This window comes from Macrobrachium nipponense, chromosome 34 (genome assembly GCF_015104395.2).
Source record: "Macrobrachium nipponense isolate FS-2020 chromosome 34, ASM1510439v2, whole genome shotgun sequence".
Taxonomy (NCBI): Eukaryota; Metazoa; Arthropoda; class Malacostraca; order Decapoda; family Palaemonidae; genus Macrobrachium; species Macrobrachium nipponense.
Genome location: NC_061095.1, coordinates 25,260,820 through 25,282,283, shown reverse-complemented (window position 1 = coordinate 25,282,283; position 21,464 = coordinate 25,260,820). Strand labels below are relative to the sequence as shown.

The 21,464-nt window shown below is 38.6% G+C and overlaps 1 protein-coding gene and 1 long non-coding RNA gene across 4 annotated transcripts in view; one reads left to right on the top strand and one right to left on the bottom strand.

Annotated features, from left to right (window-relative positions):
• The window catches only part of LOC135207981 (uncharacterized), a 309,193-nt gene that overhangs the window by 24,342 nt on the left and 263,387 nt on the right, over window positions 1-21,464 (bottom strand). The window lies entirely within an intron of this gene.
• The window catches only part of LOC135207984 (uncharacterized), a 399,748-nt gene that overhangs the window by 157,758 nt on the left and 220,526 nt on the right, over window positions 1-21,464 (top strand). The window contains exon 6 of one of the 2 annotated variants that reach the window (XR_010313092.1): window positions 19,307-19,863. The exons of the other annotated variant lie outside the window; for it this stretch is intronic. This is a non-coding gene — a long non-coding RNA (uncharacterized LOC135207984). Of the gene's footprint in view, window positions 1-19,306; window positions 19,864-21,464 lie in introns of those variants that run through there. 2 annotated transcript variants of the gene reach the window in all.

Sequence of the window (21,464 nt, the reverse complement as noted above, 5' to 3'; positions counted from 1 at the left end):
TGAAGCCAATCTTATAATGAAATGAGGGAGTTTAGTCGAATGTAGTTGCGAATGTGAAGTTTTATGTATTTCTACACATACATACGCATCCATACATAGTGTTTGTATGTATATACAAAATGTTTATAACAACGAATCCGTAAGCACCCACGTCCAATTATACGAAGAACATGAGAAACAGGGAAAATTTTAACAGCAAAATCCTCTACGCAGTATTAATTGCTTTAACGATGCGACCCTTTGTAATGAATTCCGATGGTCAATTATAGCCCAGAGATTCCGGCTACCCCTTCCAGCCCAAAACCCTTGATTAATTAAAGGGACTTGGGGAGGTTTACTAGTTCGTGTTCGACTCAATCCGGGACTGCCTCAATTCGCGGCTTGTGCTCAGTCTTAGACTCCCAGACTGACTGACTTTGTAGGAGAGGGAGTTGTCTGAGACTGACTCAGTCTGGGATAAGATATCAGAGCAAGGCTATATTTTTTTTTCATCTGAGACTGAATCGAGTTCATGTGAGACTTTAAGACTGACTCAGTTGGAAGAGATGTATTTTCAGAAAGTTGTGGAACAGAGGTTTGGAACGAAGAGGAGAAGATAAAATTGAATAATAGGGGAATGGAGACATGGGAGAAAATAAGTGGAGGGTTAGTAGAGAGAGAGAGAAAGAGAGAGAGAGGATAATAACGTTTATTTTTAGTATCGCGGCTTAAATAATTCAAAGGTAAGAACATGGAAAGAAAAAATGAAAATTCTACATGTATATGCGATAGCATTTAAAATATGTTCATATTTCGAGATTTATAACTTTCTCCTGCTTTGGCATTACATCTTTTTATCCGATTTATTATTTTTTTTGGAAAAAAATATTCTGAGCAGCCCTTCCTTGATTAAGCGTTCCGAATCTTCTAGTTTGATCAAATAGAAGGCTAACTAATAATACCTTAGAAGGTGCTTATAATGATGGGAATTTAGCAACAATATTTTTGCGGTTTTATTTTTAAAAATATTGCTTTACAAATTTTATCAACAAACCACCACACGCAGGATCACAATACAAACACACACCGAAGCCCGCATCCACAAGCTATGCGTATTCACACATACTCAAGACATGCAAACCCTCACATTCAGATTGCACTGACAGACGCAAAGAGCATTCATACACATTCGTACAAAAGCGCTCTCTCGCAAAAACACCCTTACTCAGACACATGCACACGTACCAACCGACTTACCTTGCACAGATACCTAGAATAAGTCTACAAACAAACACACACACACACAGACACACACACGAGAGCAAACTGGCCCCCGAATCCTCTCTCCCTTTCGGGGGCCTCACCCCCGGAGAGAGTTGTCAGGGTGTTTGTGAGACGCAGAAAATTAATTAAGAATATTGAAGAAGCTTCCTGAGAGAAGGGAAGGAGGATGTGAAATGCTCCCGGCATTAAATGCTCTCGGTATTGGTATTTAACGCTGCTGCTATTTATTAGGACAAAGGAGCAATGACGTTATAGGATAAAGGTCTCACACACACACACACACACACACACACACAGAGAGTCAAGACTTCCAAGTCAGGCAGTCCCATAAGCATATTATGAAGTCCTAATGTTATTTCCTGCTGACGACGCACGTATAGTCCTCAAGGTTTTGGCGAATTTATATATATACTTGGATGCGGATGCGATTTCCCCCGGTCCACTGACCTTTTTTAAATGCAACGACCCCGCCAAAGTGCCATTAAATCGATGGCGATTTTGACCTTAAAGAAATGTCCCTTTGCTGAAACCATAAGCATGGGCCTATTAAGGTTGACAGACTGAATGGTGTACATGGGCTTAAGGATGAACTTTTGCCTTGTAACACGAAAAAAAAAATTTTTTTCTCTCTCTCTCTTTCGAGAACCTCTTCCTGGTGGTAAATGATGTAGCAATGGGTTATCTTCTCGGGTACTTCTCGTTAACATGTAAATTGGTGTTGTTGGGGAAAGTCTCTTCAAGACACCCCGAGCCTATTAGATTCCCAAACCTATTAGATTATATACTAGATACAAGACGGCGAAGAACCACCTCCAAAACTTCTGTACACTGTAGGCATCCCAGTGTTGGAAGATGCCCTTGCTAAAGTTCGGGTTTCCCCCTTCATGTAGATTCAGTTAGGAACTTCAGATACCTCGATGCCATCTAGAACATTCGGGTCGTACGCCACGCTCACAATATGCAGTTTTAATATTGCATAAATATTCTTGTTTATAATTTTAACACGATGGGTTAGAATCGCAAAATATGTACGAAAACGGTGCCCTAATTATCCCCCATTATCCTCATAGTCAGCAAATTCTCTCTCTCTCTCTCTCTCTCTCTCTCTCTCTCAAGTAAGACCTCGTTCCTCGACAGAAAAACAACGAGATAACAGAATTATCCCCTAATCTATTTTAAGGTCATTTTACTCACGCTATCGTTTCATTAAGGTTATTTGTCCACTCGGACCCTCCGCGCGCCACGCCCTCTTGAAAGGGCTCTTGGGTGTTTAACATTAGAAGAAGAAGAAGAAGAAGGAGAGAAAAGGAATTTAGGAAGAGGAACAAGAGCTGGTATTCGTCATGGACGTTGTTAGACGATCTCGTTACCTAGTTTCGCGAAGATGATGTCACGGACAAGGACACTTTCATTTGGCAAATTGTCCTTTTAGGCCGGGGGCCTTTGCCACTACATGTTAAAACTTAGAAAATTGAGAAGATTCAACAGGTGACCCCAAGGCTAGTAGGACTCCAGATTTATGATGTCAAACTAAACTAAGGTGATCTCAGCGATTGTAAAGCTCTCTACATTTTGAGGCACTGGGTAGCGTGGTCTGGCGTCATCCCAAAGGAAGTCTGCATTATGGTCCTGATGCGCATTAGTGATGAAGAGAAGCATCGAGAGTCCTTAACAAGATCAATACGCCCCAGGTCCTGAGACTTGTCACTTCACTAAAATGTCAAGTTCTGGCAGGAGCAATGAAGATAGGCCTTCCATCCTTTATGCGTTATATGTCTTTTTGAGCGCTTAAATTTGGCAGGTATATCCACAAAGATGGCGTCGGTGACCGTCGTTGGTAGGTATGCCAGAATACCTTGACCAGCTAATCATCGAACCACCTTAAAAACTTGTTGCTAATTACTGTTGTTTTCCAGTTGTAGCACTGAAAACGCCCGGTTGGATTCTCGGTCGCATTGGCGAAAAAAGATGAATATAATTAGTAGGCTTCAGCTCCTGGGAATTAAAGGGACGCGAATCGCTAAAGATACGCCTTATAAAGAAATATATAAGCAAGAGTCAAGGTCAGATATATAAATTAAGAAAGTAGGCATGACGGCAAACAGCCCGCTGTTTTGAAGAGTAATTTACGAGTAAATACTATCTGTGTTGTCTTAGGAGGGAGCCCTTTTAACCTTTGGTTCTTTAAATTATTAGTTTTCATGGCATTATCAACTTGATAAAATCCAGGACTGAGGAAAAAAAAAAGTTGAGCTGAAAAACTTTTACAAAAAGAGCCACACGATATTGCCCCGCGGTTCCATCAGTAGGCTAATGACTGCTGCGTTTCGGCAGTCCTTAAAGAGAGAGAGAGAGAGAGAGAGAGAAGAGCGTTTTAATCGAATTCTCGGCCATTGGCACCGTCTACCTTTCGACGAGTAAGAATTCTAGGAGGCTATGAAGAAGCCGTTGCCATGGCAACGCAGACTCTGCCTCTGACGCCTTCGAGACATGAGTCGATGTCATTTTTTCTTAATTTACTTAGACGAGCGTTATCGGCCAAAAATAAGGCCTTGGCAGGAGAGAGAGAGAGTCAAGAAACTGGTAACGTTATTGAGAAGACTTGAGGTGAAAGGTGTTTTCGCTTTGATGCGAATGTCAACAACAAACTAAGTACCGTAAAAAAAAAGAAAGAAAAAAACGTTTGAGGGGAAATAAAACGATCGACGACGTAACAACACAAAATCGAAAGACTGAAAAATGACTGCAAATGAGTTGTTTTGATATGTCTTCAAAGCTAGAGAGACGCTGATAAACATTCATTCTCTCTCTCTCTCTCTCTCTCTCTCTTTCTCTCTCTCTCGTATTGCTGCGGAACCCTTTGTTAAAACCCCGTGAATTCCAAAAACAAAGACGATACAATGCGAGTTGTAATTGAGCTCATTGTGCTCACAGAAGGAGGATTTTGACAAAGCCTTGGGTGCGTTTGTGTCGGCTGGTGTCGGTGTGTGTGTGTATGTGAGATATGTATTCACATACACACTATGTCATGATTTGTATCCGTTTACTTAATTCTATGGGTGTTTATATATCTAATTTTTCTTCAAATGGTATACCTCGGGTCAAATGAACTTACCAAAAAAATACTTCTAACTCTGACGCGAGGTGTTCGCCAGGAATATCCTACTCTTTTATTTTTGTATTATCCTAATATGGACATTGCAATTTTTTTCATGCGTATAATTTCGTGAATGACTACTGTAGTCTTAACGTGAACAGAGCAGAAAAGAATGGGGGGCCCAAATTCGGATCGCAGATGTGACCAGACAGGGCTTGTTTTTTGTGTGTTTATCTTCCATTAATAAAGCGCACGTCTGTACAACTTCACGTTTCTTGTTATGCCATAACACCTGGTTTTCTGTTAGTGATGAATTCCAGTGAGTATTCTGTGCGCTCAAAAACCGAACGAGTGGCTGTAATTACACTGAATCCGATGCAAGTGGATAATTCGAAGAGATAAAATTTTTGAACCGTTTTTTGTAATCGTTAGGTGGGTCTAATTTTTGTCGACGCAGTCAGACTCTTAATATCAAAAGTCAGCCACTTATTTAAAAGATAATAATGTATTTACTGATGGATTAAAAATAATTCGAGAGGAATTGATTATCTTGCGTAAGATTGTGATACTAGACAGACCTTTCTCCTCCAAGAGCATTTTCTTCTCCTTTCATTCTTGAATCTGGCCTTCCAGTGTCGCTCAGACATCACATCTTCCAAGGAATGACCCGACTAGAAGGTCATATTTTCGCGCTGCCCTCCGCCAAGTTGGCTGCCATTAAACCGTGCCTCTTTAATTTGAATTACATCTCTATTAATATCCCCTTCGCGGAAAAGGAACGTGCGCAGGTGCAAGCTGGCCTTGTTTTTCTCTCGCCCCCCACCCCCCCCCCCCCCCCAGCCCCCCACCACAATCACCACCACCGCCTCTGTATCGACAGGAATATTGAAGGAAAAAGGGGGAGAAAAAAATTCGCTGTTGATAACAATCGGTGAGTGACTGCTGATAGTTGTTGATGTGAAGCTTCGCCACACTTTTCCAAACGCGAATATTATTCTCCGCGAACGACGTCGACCGTTCCTTGCTGATAAGGTGTCTGATAGACAGCGCTGTGACAGGCGATTCGGCGACGCTTATAATAGACAAAAACTCGTCATTTCGGAACCCCCCCCTCCCTTTTGTGTGTGTGTGTGTGTGTGTGTGTGTGTGTAGTGGCACACTTCGTACTTATGCTTTTTGGTCAAAACCGACTTAACAGATGGTGTTATATCGGTTGTATGTCATATTTATAAATGTCAACTTTCTTCACCCAACGTATCACATACTGATAAAATGTGGATCTCTGGTTTGGTCAACCCTCCGGATTCCTTGATTAAACCTGCTCAGTATGGTTTGTCGTCACTTAAGAAAGAAGATCCATGATTCTATTTTTTTTTCTATTTTTTCTTTCTTTTTTTAAGTCAAGGAATCAGGACTTTTACACGCACATTTGCAACAAACATACACACAAAATAAACCATTTATTCGCAACAAAGAGAAAAATATACCATTTAAATGCAAATCGGCCAAGCACAAAATATTCCCCCTTTTCAACCGGAGCAACAAATATGCAATTGCAGCTTCTAACAAACCTGTAAAGAGTCAACCCAGGGTTAGACGAACATTTGATTTTGCACGTCTATAACGGCGACAACTACCACAAGTTTCTTACACACAACATTGTACACACTCAAAAACCTAGCCTCTTTTTTTATCTATTGATAAAGAGATCTCGATCTACGTCCCGTCTTGGTTTCTTAATAAGAAGCTCAATGAATGTTCCAACACGCTCCGAAGTGCTGCATGTTTTAGGCTAAAATGATCAACATCATTTATTCTGAGCTTTCAGCCAATATGTCAGGTTTAGAATCCTCAGCAGCCGCTGATGAACGACTTGCAATTTCTTTCCCAATAGGGCAGCAACTCCTCGTTTTATTACCCATGGTCCATCTGAAGGCCCAATATCTAGGTCATACAAGCATTACAGAAATGTGATACAAGATGCACATTGCACAACTAAAGCGTGTGTATATTTAGTGTAATTCATGTGTAACATTTTTCACCATGCTTCTCCCTTATATAATCAGAGCTCATGATCATGTCTTTCCATTTAAGCTATAATCAGTCAGTCATGAAGTTGGATCAGTTTGCAAGGTAGATAATTGGGTCGTTTCAGTTTTATTCTGTAGTAATAACACTTAGTATTTATACTACAGTATTTCAGGGTCAACTTTATTCTGATGCAAGTATTGTGTCTGTAAAAGAGTTCTCTCATGCACTGCAGGGTTATGTAATAATGTGTTTGCTTAATCGTGGGAAGAAGACTCGCCTAAGTACCTTAGTGTGTTCCTTTCGAGTCAAAACGTGAAAGAAATAAGTCACCAAAAGAAGTCTATATGTTACATAACAAAAAGATCCAGAGTATCTGAGGTGTTTATCTTTCAGATCTACCCTTCACCCTCTTCCCTTTAGTTGTCTCTTTGGTGGATGATTGCAATTCGAGCTTTCATTTACCTTCGTGTTCAGTCTTCCGCAAATATCACCCACCTCCGCTCTTGCTTTCTCTCGTCACCCATCAGCAACAGTTTATAGTAGTTTCCCCCAAAAGCCTCTTGGTAATTTCATGGGTGTTACTTGTCTCTTTGATCCTATCATATATAAGCTGTTCTGGGTTTATACTACAAGGACGCGAAAAGCTCTCTCTCTCTCTCTCTCTCTCTCTCTCTCTCTCTCTCTCTCTCTCTCTCTCTCAGGACTTTTGCGCTCCTGCTCCACAACAAACACATCACCATCCACGCGTTGTCTGCAAATGGTTTTTGTGGTTTTTGTTGCGTAACATGTTTTCCATCAACTGATACGATCTTTTCCGTCACAGCGTCGGGCGGCTTATCTAGATATACTTGAGATCATTGCGTCTTTATTATTATGTTTATTATTTTTTGTCTTCGTCCTCTCTAGCCCTTGCCTCTTCCTGTTCACACACACACACACACACACACACACACACACACACACACACACACACACAGAGAAAGAGAGAGAGAGAGAGAGAGAGAGAGACAATGCCCACAAAGGATAATTTAAAACCAAAGGTTGAATTGGTAACCAAAGTAAACGTTAAAGAAAAAAAAATTACAAAAGTCCTCTAGTTTTTTAACTACTGAGCAAAAGCATTCCGCAAAATTTTCTGCCAAATTCACTGAATCATCATTTCTCTGATTGAAAAAAAATCCCATAGTGCTGTTAACGTTTATTTATGTATTTGTCTTGGTAACTACCGCGAGAGAATAACTTTCCAGCTTCAAATGACGCAGATTCCCCAAATCCTTCCTAATTACATTCGAAATAAGGCGGATCTTTAGAGACAGGGTGCATTAAGTGTGGGAACTCCTGATGATGCAATAAGCCTGCTAGATTTCGTTGCTTAGAGCTTGATGTCGGTTCTGTTGAATACTCATGTCAAGTAGTCGAAAAATGTGGAAATATGCTTTAAATGGAACTGCCAAATGCAATGGCGATTAAATTGTAATGTGTAAGAATTTTAAACTGGGATATTTTTTTTAGAAAAGTAGCCTTTTTTTCGGAAAACCTGAACTTCCAACCGTATTTAATAAGTTTTTATTCAGAGATTTCATGAAAACAACTATCTCATTTTTTCGTAAAATTACTGTACGGAATAATTTTATTTCGTAAAACTAATATTTCTGTCGTAATTTTGTAAGGAAATATAACCGTCTCTCAGAACGACGGCTGGGTACAAACTGTAAAGATTAATGGTTCGTCTTGGCATTAAATGGTGAATGATCGTTTAAATAGCTCTCAGGAGGTACCCAATTGATATGAATTTGTAATCAAATCCCTCCTCCTCTTTCTCTTTAATTAAATTTCTGGCTGGATGATTACATCGTCAATGATTGGTTTAACCTAGATTCACTTGCGTGAGCCTAACCGGATGAAGGCTGGATGAGTTAAGGCATGGATGAGCGAAGTCGTTGATGGTGTTACAATATTCATAATGAGGGTTTGGGATGGCGCCGGCTGATGAAGGACGATTGTACTTGGCCCCCTGTGACTCAAAGCCTGGGCGTCTTTGGATGCTGGTGGGGCGGAAGGGGCCCTGGGGGTGGGGGATGGTGGTGTGTCATGCTAAAAAAAAAAAAAAATAACAGGTGATAGAGGACGGGTATGTATAACAAGGTCATGACGTGTTTTAGAAAGTTATGAATCATGAGAAGTTTGGTCAAGATGATGGTTTTCGAGTGTAGAAGTTAAATGTTACAAAGTGAGTCAGATCTGTTGTAACTTTTAAGTACAAATTGATCTTATTGAGTTAGATCTGTTGTGACTTCAAGTACAAATTGATATTATTCCATTTTATGTCAAAGGCTCAGATAGTTTATATTCGGTCTTGGAACATCTCAAAGGTTAAGAATTATAGTCTCCAACGCTGGTCGTGGTACCGTTCGTGACTGGCTAACTGCTGAGTGTTTCACTCCAATCTGTCCTTTCGTTTTTCCGACGGGAAAGGACAGCTGAATAATAATAATAACTAAAAAACATGTAATAAAATGACTAATAAAGAAGAATGGAATCCAGACCTATCTGTTATTTTAAATGCCTCAAATAGGATCGAGTCAGTCGCCTATTGTGATGTAGTCCTTTTGTATCGGTAATTGGGACCTACTTGAACGCATTCTATCAAGGCTTAGGGGCTATGTTTGAGTGTATCGTATCTTAAATGGGCATGGGATCTACTCAAGTGTATTGTATCGGGACTGGGACCTACTCCATTGTATCTATGTGGGCTTAGGACAAGCTTGAGTGTATTGTATCTGGGTTTAGAACCTGCCTGAATGTATAGTATTCGAACTTGGGACCTGAATAGTATATCATATCGTATCCGGAAGCGCCTCAGTGGCGTGGTTGGTATGGTGTTGGCGTCCCACCTCGGTGGTCGCTGGTTCGATTCTCGGCCATTCCATTGAGGAGCGAGAGATGTGTACTTCTGGTGATAGAAGTTCACTCTCGACGTGGTTCGGAAGTCTCGTAAAGCCGTTGGTCCCGTTGCTGAATAACCACTGGTTCCATGCAACGTGAAAACACCATACAAACAAACAAACATATCGTATCCGGGTTTGGAACTTAATTTTGACTGTATCGTATCCGGGAATGTGACCTACTTGAGTGTATAAAAACGCAGAGCAGAATTTGCTTTCTTGGATGGTCCTTGTACTCTTGTATTTGGAGTTACGTCTAACATTGTCCTTCTTTCCTTGAGGGAAGACAGCATTAAGTTTTGCTTAGTATTAAATTTTATTTGTGCATCCCGTCGGCCTTTGGTTAAAAAAAAAAAAAAAAAAAAAAGTCGACCCAGCAAGGGTGCACGGTTTGAACCTCTCTCTCTCTCTCTCTCTCTCTCTCTCTCTCTCTCTCTCTCTCTCTCTCTCATTCCTTAATATTTCCAAACTTCAACTGTAAGCTCTGGCATATCGTAGCAAAAGCAATTTTTAAGAGATTAAAAGTCGCATTTGTACCAATGGAAACAAGGTGATGATTAATGAAAATAGATTAAATCTGTTCTCGCAGGGCCGCCCTTTACCATCACATAGAGATGCAATATCGATATAAACAACGGGGTGTCTGCCTTAACAGCCATTCAGGGTATTTTTTAAGTGGCACATAAAAAAAAAAAAAAAAAAAAAAAAAAAAAAAAACTCAAAATAAACATAAGTAACAGGTCAACTTTAGCGTTAACCTTTCCCCACATATCGGAAAAGGAAATATTTATAAAATATAGTTTTGAAATAAGTGAAATGTTCCATTCTTATTACCATGACGTTATATGAAATCATCTGCGCAGTTATAACAAAGGACTGATGTAATTTGTTGCGGAGGTGGCTATGCGTTGGTTTGTAATGAAACAACCGATAAAAAATGAGCAGATGACAGATTGCCCCTTATGTCTGTTGAAGGAAACACTTTTATTTTCTCTTAGCAAAACTTTTTGACCTCTCTCCCATCTTTGCATTTGTTCCCTTCTCTCATTTGCACAATTCTTCATTAGTCCATCTCTCTCTCTCTGCTCTATTTTCATGTCTCTCCCCTCTCCCTGTTTATCACGCAACTTTCCTCGTCTCCCTTCTTCCGGTCGGTTTTACTGCAAATACCCAGTCCACATATTTCTCGTTTCTCGTATTTCTCTTTGCATCTGTCTTATCCGTTCTCTCTCTCTCTCTCTCTCTCTCTCTCTCTCTCTCTCTCTCTCTCACTTTGCACCTCTGTCCGTCCCCTTCTTCACCCTCTGCAGTTCTCGTTATCCATTATTTTTTTCTCCCTCTCTCTCTCTCTTCGAGTTCTCTGTTGCATCTTCCTCACTCGTTATAACTTTCAACTTTCCTGCTCTTCCTTCCCCCTCTTCTTCCAGCCTCACTCCTCGAAGATAACCTTGGTCAATATAGTGTTGGGGGCCGATGAACAAAGTTTAGTTTCTCAACTTGATCTAACTCTAACGCGGCCTCAACCCTAAAACTGTCCTGATTCTATTTGTGTTGAATCAGCAACTAACTTCCCCGGACCTTTAACTTTCATCTCCAAATGCTTTTGACCAAGTTAAACAGTTGTGCTAGCCGTAACAAAAGTCAAGCTTTCTCTTCTCTCTCTCTCTCTCTCTCTCTCCTCTCTCTCTCTCTCTCTCTCTCTCTCTGAATTTCCAAAAGTGTTCATTTGGAACGAGGTGGCTTGAATAGATTTGAATTAGGATACTTTCTCTCTCTCTCTCTCTCTCTCTCTCTCTCTCTCTCTCTCTCTCTCTCTCTCTCTCTCTCTCTCTCTCTCAAATAGTTTCCTGTACTTGGCAAAAAGGTTAATTACGAGACTGGAATTAGCAGCATAACCCAGGCCACTTTCTCTCTCTCTCTCTCTCAAAATAGTTTCCTCTACTTGGCAAAAACATTAATTACGAGACTGGAATAGGCAGCCTAGCACAGGCCTCTCTCGCTCTTATTTAAATACGACTTAAGACCAAGTAAAAAATAAAATCCCATTTTTAGTGATTGCAGCGAAAGATCTCGACCCAAATCGACCGATATAAATGCAATGAGTAATGCGCATGAGCGACAGCCAAAATACGGTATAAGATGGTACGAGTGAAAAGTCGAATGCAGTGGATTTCGAATGGCAGTAAAACAACAACAGTTGTATGTTTTGTAAAGTCAAGGCAAAATAAAACCTTTCTGAGGAGGTAAACGTTGTTGGGCTGAATATTACCTTAGAGACGTAAAGAGAAATATCGTAAATATCGTGATATATTATGATCTAAAATCCAGAAAAAAACTTATATGAATAAGTCAAGTATATTACATTATTATAGATCAGAATTTTTTTATTGGTTGTGAGGGAAGGGAAGGGAAGGGCCGGAGGGCGAAGCAAACTGTCCTGATTTTCGAAAGCAATGACCTAGAATGATAAGAACGACCCAATTGCAGCAAATGCATGCTTTGCACTATGACGTGCATGAAGAGGCAAGTTCTGAAAATATATGTGTCTAGATCACCTTACAGAAGATTTAGTCGTGGTGTATTATAACATAAGAAATTGGACCTATGTATTCACCCACCAGCCACGCAACAGACCTTAGGAATGGAGTAAGAGCAGCAACAGGTCATTGCAGGTAATTTTGAGTAAGCAGCTGTTTGAGTGAACGTACTTACCAAGTGACATTTACCGGAATCCGTTCTTCCTATTTTTGAGATATGTTACCAAAATTTCGTCCACATGGACACACACCCCCCAAAGAAAAATATCAACATTTTTTTATGGGAAGATACAACAAAGAAAAACAATAAACAAAATAAATACGGTGAATCAAGCGCTTCTACGATTCACAAGCAACAGAAACGACGTTAATAGCCACTCCAGCACGACATCCCATCGTCAGAATGCACATCTTTCTTTTCTGTAAAGAAGGGAGGAGAGATTTCTGGAATCCTGGCGTTCTCCGTCTCCAGCTTTATGAAGTTTTCCCAACAAATTGAGCCTCAAATGAAGCTGCCAAATTCGGTTACACTGAATTTCCCGAAGGCTGCAATGCCGCCGTAAATAAGGGTTGGGGGGGGGGGGGGAGATTATAAGAGGGTTTCTTATTGGAGTCGTGTAAGTACGTACTAACACACACACATATATATATATATGTATCTGTTAGTCACAATAATCTCATTAATTTTTTGACTTACATAGAAAATGAGGAAATCGCGAAGTTAAAGAGACCGCTGGGATTTATGTATTCGCATTTACGTACATACATATATATCATATACATATATAATAATGATATTAATAGGCAAAAAACTATCTCGCGAGAGTATATATAATGTTTTAAAGGGTCCACAATAATACAGTGTTAAGAGACCGTGTATTTTTTTTTAACACTGTAGTATTGTGGACCCTTTAGAACTGATATTAATAATAAGAAATAGATTTTGCTTGTTTACTGAGAGCACTTGGAAGGAATAAGTATTGGGTAATATGAGTTTGGCGATTGACGTGAACGGGACCAGACACCAGTCATCGCATGGCGTCATGTAATTGATAATTTACGATAAAGAAATACGCGATAAGTTATCACTTGAACAATCGCTGGTGTAATGGCGTGTAAATATACTTTCAAGAAGATAATATGCTCGACGTAATTTAATCTGGGGCTGCCTCACTTTGATGTCCACAAGGCGCCAGTGTTGGCAATGCAATCACTGTAATTGAGTCATACTTGACCGCGGGAACTTTTATGTAACAAGCCATCCAGTGCCGTTCTTAACGTTTTTATTTTATATTAAATTTTTTTCTCTCATAGTCAGTGGGTTCGTCCTCCATTCAGCAGAGAGAGAGAGAGAGAGAGAGAGATCCTTTTCGCTGTTTTCAACCTAAGCAGTGACTATAGTAGATTCACATCACCGATGCATTTGATGTCTAGGCCAGTCCCTTTCGAAGTTCCTGATTGGCTGTTGATAAGCCAGTCACGGGGCTGGAAACTCTGTCTCTCTCTCGAGAGTTCACATAGGCAGAATGTATGTTCCACTCCTGAGGGATACGTCTTTCAAAAGCATCCATCAGGAGAGGTAGAACATACAGCCTGCTTATATGAACTCGTGAGAGAGACTGAGAGTTTCCAGCCCTGTCATTGGCTTATCAACAGCCAATCAGGAGCGCCGTAAGGGACTGGCCTAGAGACATCAAATGCACGGCTGATGTGAATCTACTGTAGTGTACTTTATGGATAGTCGACCTCTGTGAATAGCAGTTAAGGGTGGAGGGAGACGTCTCTTACAGTACCCAGAATGGGAGACAAGCTCATTTCACTTCGCAAAAGGCTTACCATTCTTGAAGAACGCAATTAGCTCCATCTTCTCAGACCTGTGCCTACTTCCAATTTCATCTGTCATTCAAGAATAAATTTCTCGGGGGTTCTTTTACTTTAGCACTGTAGGCATTACTTAAGAGGCTTTTGCATCGTTCCTTTTACTGTACTTCCACTCATATTCTTTTTACCATCTTATTTTCCACCTTCTCATAATAATTAATTCATTGTGCAACTGCTTTGAGGTTTTTCTCCTGTTACACCTTTGAAACTTTTACTGTCAATTTCCGTCTCAGCGCTGAATGACCTCATTAGTCCCAGTGCTGGGTCTTTGCCCTAAATTATATAATAATATTCAATTCAGTTCAATTCTTTTACTTTAACACGGATCTAGAATATGCATTAACTGTGCGAGAGATTTATTGGAAAGGGGTATGGTAGGCTATATAGGTAATGATCTACGTTATCATATAATAATAATAATAATAATAATAATAATAATAATAATAATAATAATAATAATAATAATAATAATAATAATAAAATAATAATAATAATAGGTATGGTAGGTTATGGGTAATGGTCTACGTTATTATAATAATAATATAATAATAATAATAAGAATAATAATAATAATAATAATAATAATAATAATAATAATAATGAATAAAACTATATTCCAGTGTCGCTCTAGATTCCTTACAGCATTCACTAAATTCCTCAATCTTTACAGCAAAAGATTTTCATACAACTAATGTTATTTGCGCAGTGGCTGCCAGTTCTCTTCAAGAGTTTTTCGTTTCCGCGTAACAGATGAAGCTGTTTTTATAGGCAGTGATGTAATTAAGAGATATAAAACACGAACCGAAAGTCTGAGAAGTAGCACCTGCTGAGTTGGTCTGGGATAGAAACCAAAACAGATTTCTTCTCTCGTCCGTTTCCGTTGTTTTTTTGGGGGGCAGTGGTTTCCCCCCGTTAAAATGAAAGCGAAAGTAACGTCAGATTTGGCAAGGAAAATATCCGAAAGGTTCGGCTACTAACCAAAAAACAAGGGGAAAGTTATGGCAGTTTTGAAGGCAGGTAGTCAGTTTAACTGAAATTGTTTACAGTCTAGTTAGCCGGAAAACAGGGGTTCTCCTGATTCTCAAGTTGACAAACAACATTGTTTTTCTCTTGAATCAAAGTTAACGAGATAACATTGTTTTTGTTTTTCTCTTGAATCTAAGTTAACCAAAAAACATTGTTTTTGTGTTTTTCTCTTGAATCTAACTTAACCAGAAAACATTGTTTTTGTTTTTCTCTTGAATCTAAGTTAACCAAAAGACATTGTTTTTATTTTTCTCTTGAATCTAAGTTAACCAAAAAACATTGTTTTTATTTTTCTCTTGAATCTAAGTTAACCAAAAAACATTGTTTTTGTGTTTTTCTGAATCTTCGTTTTTTTTTTCCTGAATCTTAGTTAACCAGAAAACCTTGTTTTTTTTCCCAAATTCTCAATGCAAGAATTTTTATGCTATTCGTTAAGTGCACAAAATACTTTAATTAAATTGCAATAGCGCTCTCCAGGCCATAGGGAACTAGTTGATCAACCTAGGATTCCAATATATAGCCTTAAAGTTGAAGACTATTACCACCCTTCAGTCTTTGAAATAAAGATGGTTATGCATAAGGTTTTACGTACATAATTGCACCTGGGAATACATGAGATTTTACGCACATAATTGCACCTGGGAATACATGAGGTTTTACGCACATAATTGCACCTGGGAATACATGAGGTTTTACGCACATAATTGCGCCTGGGAATACATGAGGTTTTACGCACATAATTGCATCCGGGAATATAGTTCATAAATGACTACCTTGCAATCATACGATCAACTTTAGCTCTACAGTTTTATCCAGACTCTTCAACCCAAGAAATTCATCAAAACTGCAATGTAAAAACCAAATGGTTTGATGAGACTAGTAATTTCATTTATTGCTCTCCCTATAGTAACTGCGTTGATCTCATTTCGCTTACTCGGGGAGTAAGCCTAGAAACTACTTTGTTATTGTTGGTGGGGTAGGAAAGGTCTAGGAAGAGCCTAAAAAGGTCTGAAAAAGGTGTTTCGCGTTGAGTTAAAAGATGCAGGAATTTTAGGATAGGATATTTATGATTTATTAATTAGAATGAAAATGTAAAAAATGTGTATGTTAAGCAGAATAGAAAAAGTATTTCTAAGTAAGTATAGCATTTTTATTGTAATTTTCGTTGGTGAAGTAAGGCTATGTTTGACTGTAGATATTAGCACGTTTTAATTTACGTTAAAAGTTAGGAATATAATGTTTACAACTTATGCGTGAAGGGAAAATCGTGCACGCGTCCCCAGTAAGCTGGAGGTCGGACCACATCTTGTTTCATCTTGACAAACTACTTGTCATATCATTTTATCTCTTAGAACTGGTTGATAAAAGCTGCTATTTTCACCCAATCCCGCAACTTTATTGTATAAACAGAAAATAATATCGAACAAATAATAAGCTACCCATCAGTCCAGTTATTACAAAACCAAAAATTCTTTTCGACTCAATTTAAATCGAAATTGTATAACACCTGATAAGTCATTGTCTGATTTATGTAGATTCGGATTCGATCATAATCCTTGAAGCAGTAACAATAATGACAATATCAGTGACCGCACAATCGTATCGGATCTTATCTGCCGATATGGGGATGTATTTCCAACAATAAATCCAACCTCCGACTCTACTACATCAGAAAAAGTATGTGAAATGTTTGCTGCGAACTGATACGCAGATAAATAATTGATTCCATCCTGTATGACGTCAATCTGCGATTTTCCGATAAGCAGCGCGCGATTCCTTATGTCTTTAATGGAGTGAACGAGAAAACGCCCATCTCGCACTATCAACGCGAATGAGAAAACGGTATGGAACCCAGGCAGGAGTTCCTCTCTCTCTCTCTCTCTCTCATTCTATTAAGTCCTATTGTGGCTGGGCTTTGAAGTCTGAATATGGTCTTCTATTCTCGCTTTTGTCTCTAATGTTAACATAACGACATCGAGTGGGGTACACTCTCTCTCTCTCTCTCTCTCTCTCTCTCTCTCTCTCTCTCTAATACACAGAATTCCATGATACTTTAAAGCCTTTATTTTATTTTGTAATAAAGCAAATACAGTTCCTAACCAAAGTCTGGAGATTCATGCTGTTTTGTCCCGGTAGATTAAGAGAATATACCCATTATTGAAATCTACAGAGCTGCCAGGTGAATGGGCACCAATAACTTGTGTATGCATCAAGTAAATACGAAAACAAATTCGCCATTGTCCGACCCATAATGCTCCATGTAGGAAGCTTAAGGGTGCATTGTCCGAGTTTAAATATTACAACGACCATAACATATATATATTTGTTTGTTTGCACATTGAACTATTGTTGTTACCTTCGAGTAACCACTGGCTTCCCCTCTCTCTCCCCCTCCCCTTACTCTGTGTAACCCCCTACCCACCTCTTTGCCCTCCATTCCTCTCCAGCACTCGGCCACGTTCATCAACATTGCATCGCGTTCATAAAATTCATAAAGTTGTTATCGCTTTTACCCTCGGCGGCGGGGGACTAGATGACAGCGGAGTTGCACATGAAGGGGGATGACCTTGTGCTGTTACTACTATAATATAATATATATATATATATATATATATATATATATATATATATATATATATATATATATATATATATGTATATATATATATTCTTTACACCCATGAATCATTCACACAAGTTTCAGGAGAAATAACTCTGTAAAGGATTTTAGTACATGTATGTATATGTTCACAAACAAAACCTTTTGCAAATGTCATGAAATAAAACTTCAACTAGGAGAATGGAAAAAAATGAGGAAAAAAATAGACACAAAAATCCTGTTAATGAAAATCTCCAGTATTTTCCGTTTTTACTATGGATTCTCTCGCTTATTCTTCTCTCTCTCTCTCTCTCCTACTTTACTCTCTCTCTTTTTCTCTCTCTCTATCTTCTTCTCTCTTCAGCCGTACTTATTTTAGTGGTCATGTATATGTAATTTTTATTTTGTATCTGTATATGTATATATATATATATCTATATATATATATTATAATATATATATATATAATATTATATATATATATGAGAAGAGAGAGAGGAGAGAGAGATAGAGAAGAAGAGACGGGAGAGAGTGCGAGAGAGAGAGAGAGAGAGAGAGAGAGAATCCTATAGTAAAAACAGAAAATACTGGAGATTTTCATTAATAGGATTTTTGTGTCTATTTTTTCCTCATTTTTTTTTCCATTCTCCTAGTTTGAGAACGGTTTTTATTTCATGGACATTTGCACTAAAAGGTTTTGTTTTTTAACATATACATACATGTACTAAAATCCTGTACAGAGTTATTTCTCCTAAAACTTGTGTGAATGATTCATGGGTGTAAAGTAAGAATAAAAAAAAGTCAATGGCTGCCACTAGATCTCAACCGAGGCACCACAAGTCAAAATGCATTTCTGGCTTTCCAGTTTTGAAAAGGGTGTTAGATTCATATAACAAATAACAGGTTTCTCCCAGAATTGAAATAAATTTGTTTGTTCAGATCACGTCGTTCTACTAAAGCTTGGTCACCGTAAGTAAAGAGAGAGGTCAAAGATATAGAATTTAAAGTAGAAAAGGATGATGGCAGTAACTAGTATGAAAAGAATACAGCACTGTCAGTGGACTGCTGCTTAAACTAGCTGGGCAATAATAGTAATGGTTAAATCTGTTCTAGTTGGTTTCATAGTTCACTTTGCAACGAATGGTACAAATATGTAATTACGTAATGTCATATTTAACAGGACACACGATAAACGTACACAGGTGTGAGTGTGTGTGTGTGTGCGTGCGCAGAATATTTAGTCAGGGAAGTCTGGTTTGGCGTAAAGAATTGTTCAGAGACAAGGGTGTGTTATGATCTCCTTGGTTGTTTTAATATCTTTATGGATGGAGTGATGCAAGAAGTCTGTAAGGACACCCAGATGCAAGATGTAAAGTGCAAAAGTTTTTGAATGAGATAATTTATGGAATGGGCGACGTTTGCGGATGATTCAGTAATGATAAGGGAGAGGGGAGAGAGACTGCGTTAATTAGTTAAAAAGTTCGGATGCAGTTGCAAGAGATGAAAGCGTGTAAATGTGGCTAGGGGTATTTGAGGTTAAATTTCCTATAATACCAGTTCCTCCAATTTATCCCCTTGTCTACTTTAATTTTGTCCTTATTCCAAGCTGTTGTAAGCCCACGTTTGTCGGCTTATATCAGAATTCGTGGGAAATAAACTGTTTACGGAAAAGTACGAAGGATTAACGGCTGTGCCCAATACTGTTTTATTTATAGATGAGAAAACTCGGCTACTGCGTTGGATTTATTGATCTTTCCCTTTCATCCCCTGAACGAGTGGTAATCCAGGTATAAGCCTTCATGGAGTAAGCGAGTCTCTGATCGAGCTGCAGTTTAAATCTGAAGAAAACTCATAACTTTGATGGAATCCCCTTTCTCTAACTCCCCCCGCGCCTCTCTCCCTCTCCCTCTCCCTCTCTCCATTACAGATCAGAGATGGCAGGTAGGTGAGAAGACCTTTCCGGTCTTCTTGGAGTCAAGATTCCACGATGTCACTTGATGCACAACTTGGAGAGCACACCTTGATTTGGTATCCTAATTCCTGTTCCCTTCCCCCAACAACCTGGGAACAAGCTCCCACCGAGTCTAATCAGCATCCAAGAGAACTCACAACATATGTTTGATAATTATTAGTGTTTTATTTCCAGTATTCCTAATGGTTTGAATTATGAGACGGTGTTAATGGATATTAAGCCATATAGGTCGATGTACAGCAAGAAATAGGCCTTTTGACAAACGGAAATCGTCTATCATGTTCGTTTTTCATTGTGGATATTGTGTGTGTAAAAATAGTTAATATATCCTATACTGGCTTTCCTTTTCCTTTGAACTTATGAGAGCTCACCCCAAGATAAACAATTGATTCAGATTTAATGCGTAAATGTATTTGTTCAGGAGTTCCAGCAGTATTAACCGATGAACCTTATGTGTAGGTGTATATGGAAGCTTGTAGGCTTCATTTACGACTTGGCCGTTAAAGTATGAAGGCTTTAGTGATCCTTGCTTGCTTACGCATTGTCGGGAGCCACCCTCTCTATTCGGGGGAAAGAACCTTATGTTGAAAAAACGAGTGTACAGTGCGTTATAGCTGCTATCAATCGGTCTAGACATCAGTTTCAACCCTGTTCAGTTTTTGAGCTCAGGTGACATAGAACAAAATGATAATAAATACCGATTTGGAAACGTTACAAAAAAGAAAGATCTAGCCTCTAAAATGAAGCTTCATAAAGTTTACGAAAACGTCAAGGCAATTTCCCCTCGCGCTGTGGTTTCATATTCTGTGCGCCGTACTGGTAAAAGGGTAGAGGTACCAACCCATATTCTAATATGCATATGTCTAGAAGAACCCATGCATACGAAACGACTCCACTGCATAATATTTACGCCGACCGACGCAAGTTTACAATTGTAGGATTTCTGTGCGCAGATTAAAATTCTCGTCTAACGTCAATATCTCCTTGAATACACAAAACGCATCGCAAATACTCGCAGCTTTTAGTGGGGGGGGGGGGGGGGGGTTCTTACAAAGGAGATACGTTGCAGACTGAAAAGAACCTTATTGTAAGTATTAGCGTTGTTTTCAGTCAAGATAACATGTTCCAACTAACGAAAACATGCGGAAATATGAACTTTGCTCGTAATCTCGCAAAGAAAATATATCACCAACACTATGAAGTTATTATCTTTACGAAAAAAAGAACACCTACAAAAATGAACAAATTAAATGACACTAAAAGTACGTAGAAGGTTGGTCCTTATCACAAAATAGAATATGACAGTAAACTTTTACCAAACTATGAGTGATAATAGTAACCGCATGAATTAAATTTATCAACTGATAATGATAAAACAAATAGGCACGGGGAAATTGAAAAGAATAGGTACACGGTATATTAATCTAACACGCAAAACTAAAAATATACGTGTACAATATATTAATCAAAGTAATACGGGGAAAAATAGGTGTACAATATATCAATCTAATACGGGAAAATAAAAAAGAATTGGTACACAGTATATTAATCTAATACACAAAAGTAAAAATATGCGTGTACAATATATTTAAGTAATACGGGAAAAAAATAGGTATACAGTATATTAATCTGATACGGGAAAATGAAAAAATTATTACACAATAATATAATTGAAAAAAAAAAAAAGTTCACCCTATATCAGCACGTAAAATAAGGAAGCCTTCCTTGGAAAACATGTCACACAGTGATAAATTTCCCATGAGAAATGCTTTCGGCTCTCAGAATCTGACAAGAGACCTTTAAAGCCTGATGAAGGATGCCATTATTAAATGAAGACCTCTTGAGAAATTCATCAGCTCGTAGTTGCTTGTGTCAGCTGACCTTTAAATGTTATGACAGCCGTTTTGCCTGGAAGAACATTCTTAAAAATTTTAAAAGGGAATTAAGTACGAATACCATTTACAAATTTTCTTTCTCAAAGATGCTGCATTATGGTGTATTGTAGATGCTTCGTAGAAAGAAAAAATTACGATTATCGTCTGCTTAAAATTCGAAAATTATCGTTTGTTTAAACTGCGAAAATTATTTCGAAATCCGTTAAAAAATAAAGCTG